General features: G+C 34.5%; 1 protein-coding gene across 1 annotated transcript in view; it reads left to right on the top strand.

Moving 5' to 3' along the window:
- Window positions 1-312: 312 nt before the first annotated feature.
- The window catches only part of KYNU (kynureninase), a 288,310-nt gene continuing 276,161 nt past the window's right edge, over window positions 313-12,461 (top strand). Inside the window, exons 1-2 of the mRNA XM_055380094.1 lie at window positions 313-448; window positions 2,373-2,472. The gene's annotated coding sequence lies outside the window, so the exon portion shown is untranslated. The remainder of the gene's footprint in view (window positions 449-2,372; window positions 2,473-12,461) is intronic.

The raw sequence follows: 12,461 nt of genomic DNA on the forward strand, positions 1-12,461 counted from the left end.
GAGTAGATGACAGGTATAATTGAAGCCACGTTGTTGGCTGGGGTAAATACCCGAAGTTCGTCATCTCACGCCAAGGATATTAAGTAGGCGGACACACAAGAAGTGGGTTTAGAAGCAGAGGTTTAATAGGCAAAAGAAGGAGAAAGGAGCAAAGCTCTCTCTCTCCTGAGAGAGAGGTGCCCCAGTGGGACTTCTGGCTATCTGTGGAGCCCACAGGGTTTTATAGACAGCCTGGAGGAGGCGGTGTCTGATTTACGCACAGCTCACAGATTGGTTGGACCAGGTGTGACGTTTACATAGTGCATGAGGAAACTGGCCACCCCAGCTTAATCTTTCGTTATGCAAATGGGGTCTCTACTTGGCCAGCACTATGTTCCCTGCTCCTTACTGTGCCCGTGACAAGGAAAGGAGACAATGGAGCCGCCATGTTGAACATGTCTAGCCTCAGGTAGCCTTTTCCTATTGGCACAGCTGCAGGCATTCACCCTTGCAAGCTTCCAGCTCGCTCATCTATGTCTGCAGCTTGTTTTTACAGGCTGCTCTTTGTTAGATAACAAAATGATGTGGGGGCTGCTTTTCATTAAAAGGGAAACCTTACAATCTGCCTAAAAATAATTTCTTCTTAAGTCCTATATCATAATTTTCTGTCAATAAGTATCGTTCCATTTTAAAAATAAACAGTATTTTAAGGATTTTAAAAATTTTCCAACAAACTGTTTAATTAAGATAGTCAAATTTTATTTAAAAGCTATGCATTTGCATTTATAAGATTGGTCTCTAATTTATTTTCCTTATTTCTCCTTATTCTTATTTTATGGGATTTTATGAGCTACAACAAAATAAGTTGGCAATTAGTCTTCCTTTTGATTTTTGTGACCATTTGTTTAATGTTTTTAAAAAATTTAGAGGGGTAGATTTGAAACAATTTGTCTCTAAAAATGTCTGGGCATGAGATTTTTTGAGGAAGTATAGGAATCTTTGTTTATCATTTAATTTCTTTCATGAATACAAGTCTATTAACATTTTCTACTGCTTTTTTTTTTTTACCAAATTCTGCCATTCTCATTTTTCAGAAATGTATCAATTGTATTTTATTTTAAAATGTATTTTATGCAATCTTTGTAACATGCTTTGAAATTTTAATATTTTGATATTCCCTTTATTTTTTATATATTTTTCGATTTTCTCATTTATTTTAGTAAGTTTTCTACTGGTTCCCTATCTCATTAGTCTTTTCAAATAAACAAATTTAATTTTATTCAATTTTTCTATTTTTCTTTGTTCTTGGTTTTGCTGATATTTGGTTTATGTCTTATTATTTATTTCCTTCTTATTTAATTATGTTTACTTTGGCAATGTTTTTCCAATTCCTTGAGTTAAATGATTAGCTCATTTAATTTCTTTCTTTTTTCCCAACAAATGCATTTTGTTATAAATCCCTCCTTAATATTGTGTTTAGATAATAAATATTTCCATTGTATTATATTCTTGACATCATAAGATAACGTCATTTCTAGTTTCTTCTTGAGCTCAAAGATATTTAGCAATTTTTTAAAAAGAATTCAGGGGAATAAATTTTTGAACCACCTTCCAATTTATTTTAAACACACACACACTAATTTGGTATCTATATGTCTTTAAAATTAACGTATTTAACCTGAGAATATTCCTTCAAGATAAGCATATTCATTATCTCTATTTTAAAGCGGAGGAAAGTAAGGCATAGAGAAGTTACATAATTTCTCCATGCTGTAAAACTAGGAAATATCAAAGTTGAGATTTAAATCCAATTGATGAATCTGGAGCTTTTCACTAGTATGATATCCTAAAACAAAATCAGTATTGAACAATGATACAGAGTTTCTCAAAATGAAACTATGATAAAATAATGAATAGGTAACAGTAGTAATGAAACATGATTACTAAGAGAAAAATATCTTCTTAGATGCCTCAAAGATAAAACATACAGGCAGCCAATTCCAAATACTTTTGGTAGATACAAAATTAGAAACTGTGTGACCTATTTAATGAATATAAGCATCCAGGGGCAACAGATATAGTTAATAACCCATAATGAGATGTCCTCTTGGTTGTTTTTGCCAAGAAGATAAATTTCCAGTAAAATGTCAAACAAGGTTACCATTTAAATAGTAATGCTAATAATTACATTCTGAGCTCTCACCTCAATGAATGGCGTAATTTATTTATTGCACATTTCCACTGTGTTAAGAAAATGGTTTTGTTCCTATGAGGGCTCTTGATTAACATTTTTGAAATTTTGATTAGCAATTAGCTTTAATGGAACAACTTAGATCATTTTTTATGGAAGGGATTTTTTGAAACAAACAAACATGATTCCTTCTATTATGTAGATATCTGTCCTGGGACACAAGTCATCTCCTGAATAACACTGTCAGCTAAAATTACACAATTTCCAGCAAAAAGAAAAAAAAAAGATTCCCACGGATAACCGTAAGTTTTTTTTCTGTTTGTTTTATTAGTGGCTGGACTTCAGTACCTACAATTCTTACCTAATCTGTAATCTCTGAGGTAAATAAATAACTTTAATGTACAATCTTGTATGTTTTAGTTTAATATCCTAAGTGTAGAGACCAGAATACACTTGTGTTTAGCAGATATCAAGAAATTCTAAATTATTTGCATTCATCACCATACATATTAACAAACTGCAAAAAGATCACATGTAATAGCTACAAAATTTATTATATTATAAGAAAAAGCTTTCAATTTGGGTATGAACTCCAAAATAGAAACCATATGGAAATAGAAAGTCAGAAGATCAGAGGCTACATGTATCAAACCTAACACAAATCTGGAATTGTGTTAATAATTAGAACTGGAGAATATTAGCCTTAAAAAAGTGTCCACTCGCCTATCCAAAGTAAAAAAAAACAAAAACAAAAACAAAAACGTACCTACCATCCTCCCTAAAAGTTTCCAGCTGACCTTTTCTTAGTACTAGTGATTGAAAACTTGTTGAGGAAAGAAACTTTAATCATCTAGCTTGCAATGCCAAGAAGACTTTTAACCTAGATAGTACTCAATAATAAGCCAGATTGATAGAAAATATTTACAACACATTTATTTGACCAAAAACTTTTACTTAGAATGTATGAAGAACTTTTACAAATCTATATTGGCAAGAAAACAATCAAAAATGGTCAAAAGTCATAAAAATATACTGGACTAAAAAAATCAACAAATGTCAATAAGTGCAATAGTCACCAGCAAATGCAAATTAAACCAGAATGAAATGCTGTTTCTCACCCCCTAAAACAGCTAAACCATGAAAAACAGATACTACTAAGTATGACAAGTGTATGGAATAAATGAGCGTCCCATATATTGCTCATGGGAGAGTAAAATAATATGATCACTTTAGAGACCTGTTTGACATTTTGTTATAAATTTAAACATATATCCACTCAATGCCTGAACAATTCAACTACTAGATATTTATAAAAGAAAAATGAAAACATATACTTATAAAAAGAGTTATTAATTACAGCTTAAAATTGGAAACAACCTAAATGTCTATCAAGAAGAAAAACGTATGCATATATTACAGTTTATTCATACAATGCAGGGCCAAGACCAGAGTAAGACAAGGAAGGTATGTGTGTGTATGCCCATAAGTGTGTGTGCATGAGTGTACGTGTTTACATAAATGTGCATATATAGGGACACACATACAAATATATGATATAAATTTATTGTGGCTAGCTACATAACTTACAGGTTGCAAAATGGAAATATGAATCCTCTTGTTCAAAAGGCAGAAATGTAAGCGCCATTATTGTTCATTTTTGTGTTGCACAAAGCTATTTTTAAGTGCCAATACGAGCATGTGGTAGATATGTGGAATTACTGAAATTACACAGCTCTTATTTCATAACTGAGCTATGCATATGAATTTTGTTCTTACCAGAATGATGGAAATGTACATTAATTCAAATATATTTATTTCATTTGGATACAGGCATATTTAACCAATACTTACTACCTTCAGCTTACTGATTTATAAGGACTAATTGAAGAAAAAAGAATTATGGGTTGTCCTATCTTTTCAGTTCTTTTCCATTCAGTGTCACCATTTTTAGCATAAGGTGTTGACTAGTAAAGGGAAGTAGGACTCCGAAGAAAGGTTACATTAAGGTTCCTTGGTTGCCCGTGTTTCGTAAAATGCCATTGCTTACTTTCGGTGTGAAATGTGAATGGAGTGGCAAGAAAAGGCAGCAAACGTGCATATTTCATGTTTCTCTTCTGCTAATGTGCATGCTCCATTGTCCCATTGGACTTCACCTACAAATCATAAGTTCAAAGATAAAATTATCCACAGTTTTCAAGATGGCAACAGCAGAACATTAAGCCAAACATAGATCCTTCTGAACCTGGAACCATTTGAAACTATATATGTGGCATATGGAAAAAGCCAGCCTTTATCAGTTGAATACATAGATGATAGATAGATAGATAGATAGATAGATAGATAGATAGATAGATAGATAGATGATAGATAGAGAGACAAATATTGAGATAGATGAATGATTGATTAGTCTATATTAGCAAAGCACCCTTTAAAAGGTGATATGGCTTGGATTTGTGTCCCTGCCCAAATCTCATGTTGAATTGTAATCCCCAATGTTGGAGGTGGGGACTGGTGGGAGGTGATTGGATCATGGGAGTGGAGTTCTCCCTTGCTGTTCTCCTACTAGTGAGTTCTCACAAGATCTGGTTGTTGAAAAGTGTGTAGCACCTCCCAGTTTCCTCTCTTTCTCCTTCTCCGGCCATGGAACACATGACTCTGTCCTCTTCATCTTCTGCTACCTTTGTAAGTTTCCTGAGGCCTCCCCAGCCATGCTTCCTGTACAGGCTGTGGAATGGTGAGCCAATTAAACTTCTTTATAAATTACCAAGTCTCAGGTAGTTCCTTATAGCAGTGCAAGAACGGACTAACACAAAATGTAAAAGAGACTTCAGAGGAGAAACATGATGAGAAGTAATCAAAATCTGAATATATCTTGATGAGTCGAAAGAGCTTGGATGTGGGCTTTATGAGGAAAAGATAAATCAAAAGTGACTCAAGGTTTTTGGCCTGAGAAACTAGAAAAGTAGAGTTATTATGTAATGAAATGGCAGTGACTACAGGAGGAGGTGGTTTCAGAGATGAGAGAGATCAGAAGTTCAATTTTGGATGTACTAAGTTTAAGTGCCCATTATACATCCAAGTGTAAATGTCAATTAGGCAGTTGGATATGTGAGTCTGGAGAGCAGGGAAGACATCTGAGCTGGAGATTTAATTTGAGAGTAGTCAGCACACTGGTGACACGATATTTAAAGCCGTGAGAAGTGAGAAAAGCTGATGCAAGAAGTAAGTGTAGATGGAGAAGGGAAAGGTGTGAGGACTGAGCCTTGGATCACTTCACTATTTAGAGATGGAAGAAATGACGTGTGACCTACAATGGAAACTTCAAAATTAACTTTGGCAAATGACTTAATATCTCCAAACGTTTTTTAGTTAACTGTGAAGTAAGGATATTGATACCTACTTCTTAGGATTGCTGGAGAATAAAAGATACAAATAATATTATCTAAACTATCCAGAATACACAACAAGATTGCCTTCTCATTCTAAGTGTAGTGTTTCTTTTCTCTGGTTCATTTCCCGTCCTTTCCCCAAAGGTCTCAAAACAAACAAACAAATAGACAAGCTTATTTATTTACTTCTTTGTATCACTTCTATTTGCTTTCTTAATGACCTTCCCTACTGGTCAATTGCCCAGGACAGGAAACATGACTTATTTATCTTGGTGAGTACATTAAACACATTGGCTCACAATGAGTTTTTTTTATACTATCCAAAGCAACATCACTTCACAGTTCTTAAGAAGTCAGTACAATCAGGAATCTGACCTAAAAGAAACATTGTTTTACATTTCTTATAGTTATGTTTCCTTTAACTTGGTGAACTAAAAATAATTTGAGAATGAATTTTTCATATTTTTCTTCTTCAGAGCTAAGAAGAATAACAGTGAAAAATTTAAATATGATAGCACCTATGGGAAATAAGTAACTCTTCTAACCTACTCTAATATCTAAGTTGAAAACTAAATGTTCTTTGGCATTCTGTAGGACTTACAAAATGTCAAGATAGCCTCCACTCTGATTATTCATAAATTTGAAGTGCCTCCATTTAACATTCAAGCTTGCAGAGTACCTCTCTCTGGTTTTAGTGGAAAAACAGAGCTTTTTACATTAATGATAACTTATATACAATTGTGTTAAAGGGCTTTAACTGAACCCAGGGAGAAAAAAATGTTACATCTAACCCTATTCAGAGCTGCCAAGCCTCTGATTTGGGTTATATATAGCAAAGTCAAAAAATCACATAAATTTTAGCTAAATCATTTTCCTTTCTTGCACAGCTGTTCTCATTGGCTAGCCATTGAAAAGATGCAAAACTTCCTATTATCTAAGAGTCAAAAATTGACCCTAATGTTTCTTTCAGTGTTTGACTTAAAGAGGTATGCTCTCAAAGAGTATGAAACTGGGAAATACTGGCCGTTCTAGGGATGATGTCAGAACACAAACTGGAAAAGAAGAAACCATTCTGAATGTATAAACCAGAGGGAATGAAATGCAAGGAAACAGCTAGATTAATGATGAAACACTCCAGAAAACAACCAGGCCTTGGCTCTTAGATGGCATTTTGGGACATGCCCTGGACCAGAGAGGAGCTCACTGCCCTAAAGGGTGAGTCCCAGGTCAGGCAGCATTCACCACAGAATAAAATTAATACCATAGAATTTAATTCTGTGGTATTAAAGGGATACCACAGAAATACAAAAGTTCTTTAAATGCCACTATGAACAAAATCTATGAGATGCCTGGGCTGGCTTTGCAATTCCACTGTTCTAAAATATGTAGTCCAGAGGCCTGAAGATCATGCAGTCCAGCGGCCTGAAGTTCATCCAGTCCAGTCTACTACTATTGGCACTAGAGCACGCCTCCCAGGGGCCGTAGGTTGGACCCACCCACCCTGCTATTACTACTACAGCTGCACTCACCTGCATGTACTACTTGCAGGCCTAGAGATGACTGGTTAATTAATAATCAGTGAACAGGAGACAATAAGGCAACCCAGAGATTAACAACAATAGAAGTCCCTACATTCTCCACCACTAGACTAAAGAGACAAATTAAGAAGGTGGTTTTACCAGGGATCAAGAACGAGGATTATCTAGTGGAATCTAGGGCTATGTTCACACTGACTTGTCAGCACAACCTTTCTATATAGGACAGTGATTATCAAATTTTATGTACATAAATGTTACATGAGCAATTGCTTAAAATGCAGGTTCCCAGAACTCACCACCAGAGATTCTGTTTCAGTGGAATCTGACGTAGTGGTATTGATCCCAGGAACATGTAAAACAAATGCCCCTTGGTGATTTTAATATATGTGCTCCCTGGGTCACATTTGTAAGTGCATCGTTCAGGAGAGATTTTCATGGAAGGACAAATCATAGCAAAACTGCTATTTGGAAAGAAATCAGCCCAATGTTGGGTGAGAAGTGATAGAATCAGAAAATGTTCTGAATGCATTAATTTTATGTTTCCATTAATGCCTGGCTCTTCCATTGCTTTTCTTAGACTCTATGCTGATCACATTCTACCCCTCTCAAAAAAAAATTTGAACTTAAAGGTATATACTAATTAGGATTCCTTAAGATTGCAAGTAATAGAGACAGATTCAGGTTGCCTCAGGATTTTGTACCAAGTACCTGAGGAGTAAAAAGAGCAAAGAAAACTATTTTAAATGACAGCACAGCTGCTTCTGTAAAACTGAGATTGTAAACCATTATTTAGGACATTATATTTAACGTCAATTCTGGTGACCCAATAGAAGGTCTCATGACCTCATCTTTTTTATACCCTCAGATACATGAGGTTTTCACCTCTACTTCCTTAGTCACTCTTATGACTCAGTTTTCTTATTACCTCCTTGTTTCTGTGTGCCTTTTTCTCTAACTCCACATCCTCCTCAAATGATTCATTCATTGCTAACTCTGAACTTAAAGCTATTTATCTCTTTGCATTCAAAGATGCCCAAAAATGTTGCAATCAAGTAAATGAGATAATGAGATAGTATCCTATATGGAGCCTATATTGAATAGAGGTCTCAGATTTGTTTAGGTTCTTCAGCAAGAATCATATTCCAGTCCTGCTTTAAGACTGCATGCCTCAATATTTCTTCACATGTTATTAATGGACAGTCACTCAAGTAATTTCAGCACATGATGAATTTTACCAATTTCATTTTGATTGTTTTTCTAAAGTCCATCTCAAAATTATGAATACTTGACTGTTAAACACATGTGCTCACCAAATATTCACTACAGAAAATGAATTATCTGCTACTCAAATATTTCTACTAAAGATGTTTTCATAATATTATCTGTTTGCTTAATCTGTCATTGCAGATCATTTATCATTCCAAGAATCTTTCTAAGAAGCTAGCAACTGCTTCACTAAAACGTTAATTAATACATACTAATGATGTCTGAAAGATATGTAGAATATATATAATCATCTATTCTTTCTCTAATAGAATAGCTACACAAATATTTAAAAGCATCTATTATGGCTCTCTGAAGTCTTTTTTTTTTCTTTTATTTTTGAGGCAGAGTCTTGCTCCATCGCCCAGGTTGGAAGGCAGTGACATGATCATGGCTCATTGCAGCCTCGACCTCCTGGGCTCAAGCAATCCTCCCACCTCAGCCTCCCAATTAGCCAGGACTACAGGAACACTTCATCACACCCAGCTAATTTTTGTGTAGATATGGGGGTCTCACTGTGTTGTCCAGGCCAATCTCAAAATCAAGCAATCCCCCCAACTCAGCCTCCCAAAGCGTTGGAATTAGAGGCATGAGCCACTGCACCCAGCTCTCTTAAATCTTTTTATCTCCAGACTAAATTCACCAAGTTCCTTTAATCTTTCCTCATGGGTCAGAGTTTTCAGACACTTCATTGTTCTGAACATACACTTATTTGCCAATGACTCTGTTACCTTGTGGTGTATAGTGTTAGAGAAAATATTTCAAGTGTGAATGCTTAGTAGATGGGGTGACTAACATTCTTTATATGGACATGATATTGGATTGATACAACTTAATACCATGTCATGATAATATTTTTAGTGGCATGATCAGGGTGTTGACACATGCTGAACTTATCATGGTCAACAAAACACAAGACTTTACTATGATAGCACAAAGGTACTATCATACTGTTTCTTCCTAGTCATTACCTACACAATCATTGTTTTATCTTTACTAATAAAGGCATAAATTGGCATTTGTTTCTCTTAAATTTTATATTAATTTTATTCTATTACTGATTTTTGTAAGAGTGATTTGAAATATTAAATCATTTAATTTTAGAACCAAAAATACATTTTCATCTGCAGAGTCAAAATAACCAGAGTTGACAAGATAATCTCAGTAGTCCAGAGTTATTTGACCTGCCCTATACATCAATTCTGTAGTTCTCTAATCCTATACATGGGTTATCTAAATATCATAACTGTAACTAGTGAAACTAATTTGGTTTCCAGTTAGCATTCACAGCCACTTGCATGATTCTGGAGGAGGACATATGTTAAGTAAAAAAGTTAGACACAGAAAGATAAATGCTGCATGTTCTCATTCATATGTGGGAGCTGAAAAGAAAAAGTTAGCTCATCGAAGTAAATAATATTATTGTGGTTATTAGAGGCTGGAAAGGGTAGGGGAGAGGTAGGAAGAGTATGATTAACAGATACAAAACCATAACTAGATGGGAGGAGTATGTTCTAGTGTACTATAGCACCTAGGTTGAATAGGTGTAACAATAATTTATTGTTTATTTTCATAAGCTAAAATGGAGGATTTTGAATATTCACAACACTAAGAAATAATAAATGTTTATGGTGATAGATATGCCAGTTACCCTAAATTAAGCATTACACATTGTCTGCATGAATCAAAATATCACTCTCTATCTTATAAATAATTTATTTATATAAATAGATTATTTATGTTTCATTTATTTGTAGCTGACAATTATTACATGTCAGCTACAAATAAAGGAAAAATGTATAAAAAAAGACATTAAATGAGTATAATATACAGCAAAAAGTGGAACAGAATGCATATGACTCTTTGAGCTGTAGAATATATATTCTACCATATATCTCGATCACAACAGATGAATGAATAAACATAATAGGGCATATACATACAATGGAATAGTAGCAGCCTTAAGAAGTAAAAACCTTCTGAGACATGCTAAAACATAGATTAATCTTGAATATCTTATGCTAATAAGTGAAATAAGCCAGTCACAAGAGACAAATAATGTACAATTCTACTCATATGAGGTACTTAAAGTCATCAAATTCATGGAGACAGAAAGATGATGTTTGCCAGAGGATGGGGTCATGGGTAATGGGGAGTTGTTTAATGAGTACGATGCTTCAGTTTTGCTAGACGAAAAATAGTCTGTGGATGGATAACGATGGTGAGTGTTGCACAACAATGTCAATTTACTTAATGCTACTGAACTGTACAATAAAAGTGGTAAAAGTGATAAATTTCATGTTATGTACATTTTACCAGAGTTTTCAAAAATACTCTTCTAGACATTGGCCTGGACAAATAATTTTTATTAATAGCTCAAAGCAAATGCAACAAAGTTAAAAATAAACAAATGCGATTCAATTAAACAAAAGAGCTTCTGCATAGCAAAAGAAGCTCTAAATAGAACAAACAGACAACCACAGAATGGGAGTAAATATTTGCAAACTATACATTCAATGAAGGACTAATATTCGAATTTATAAAGAACTTAAATGAATCAACAAGAAAAAAGCAAAGAACTCTGTTAAAAAGTGGGTAAAGGATATAAACAGACACTTCTCAAAAGGCATACATACAGCCAAGAAACATTTAAAAATGCTCAACATCGCTAATTATCAAAGAATCACAAATCAAAACCACAATAAGCTACTATCTCACACCAGTCAGAATGGCAATTATTACAAAGTCAAAAAATAACAGAAGATGGCAAGGCTGTGGAGAAAAGGTAATGCTTATGCACTTCTGGTGACAATGTAAATTAGTTCAGCCAATGAGGAAAACAGCCTGGAGATTTCTCAAAGAATTAAAAATAGAACTAACATTAGACCCAGCAGTTTCACTACTGGGTATATACCCAAAGAAAAATAAATTATTCTACCAAAAAAGATATATTCACTTTATTCACTTGTATGTTCATTGCAGCATTATTCACAATAGTAATGACATGGAATCAACCTAGATGCCCATCAGTGGGTGTGCTGGATAAAGAAAAATTGGTACATATACATAACGGGTTACTATGCAGCCATGAAAAAAAAAATCAAAATCATGTCCTTTGCAGCAACATGGATATAGCTGCTGGCTGTTATCCTAAGCAAATTAATGCAGAAACAGAAAACCAAATATTACATGTTCTCATTTATAAGTGAGCCGAGATCGTGCCACTGCACTCCAGCCTGGGCGAAAAAGTGAGACTCCGTTTCAAAAAAAAAAAAACTTCCTATTGACTGTGTGATGGGATCAATAAAGCCCGAACTAAAAAAATAACTTCCCTATCTAACTATGTGATGGGATCAATAAAGCCCAAACTTCAGCACTACACAATATGCCCTCATAACAAACCTGCACATGTACCCCCGAGTCTAAATAAATATGGAAATTAAAAATACTACTAATAAATAAATAATAATTGAAGCCACATGGTGGCTTATGCTTATAATCCCAGCAATTTCAGAGGCCAAAATGGGAAGATTACAGCTTGAGGCCAGGAGTTCGAGACTAGCCTAGGAAATATAGTGACAGCCTGTATATAACAAAAAAAAATCTGAAAATTAGCCAGTTGTAGTGGTGGACACCTGTAGTCCCCACTACTCAGGAGGCTGAGGCAGCAAAATCCCTTGAACCCAGGAGTTTGAGGCTGCAGTGAGCTGCAATTATGACTCTGCAGTTCTGGCCTGGGCAACACAGCCAGATCCAGTCTCGAAATAGTAATAATAAGAAACAATTTTTAAATATAAAACTACAATTAAGCTGATATCTGACATGTTAGAATCAAATCATGTTCTTAATTTTCTTTACACCTTTTTAAGGTATGATCTTTCCATGGCATGATCTAAAACCATTTTTCTTACACTTGGTTTAAGGACTTCATTACACTCTTCAAAATTATTGAGGGGACTTCTGTATCTGGTCAAGATGGAAACAGGTAAATCCACTACAAAATATCTTTTTGGCCACAAAACAAGTCACAGTAAATTTAAAATCATATAAATTATATTCTCTTACTAAAATGGAGTTAAATTAGAAATCAATAACTAAAAG

This window comes from Gorilla gorilla, chromosome 11 (assembly GCF_029281585.2).
Source record: "Gorilla gorilla gorilla isolate KB3781 chromosome 11, NHGRI_mGorGor1-v2.1_pri, whole genome shotgun sequence".
NCBI lineage: Eukaryota > Metazoa > Chordata > Mammalia > Primates > Hominidae > Gorilla > Gorilla gorilla.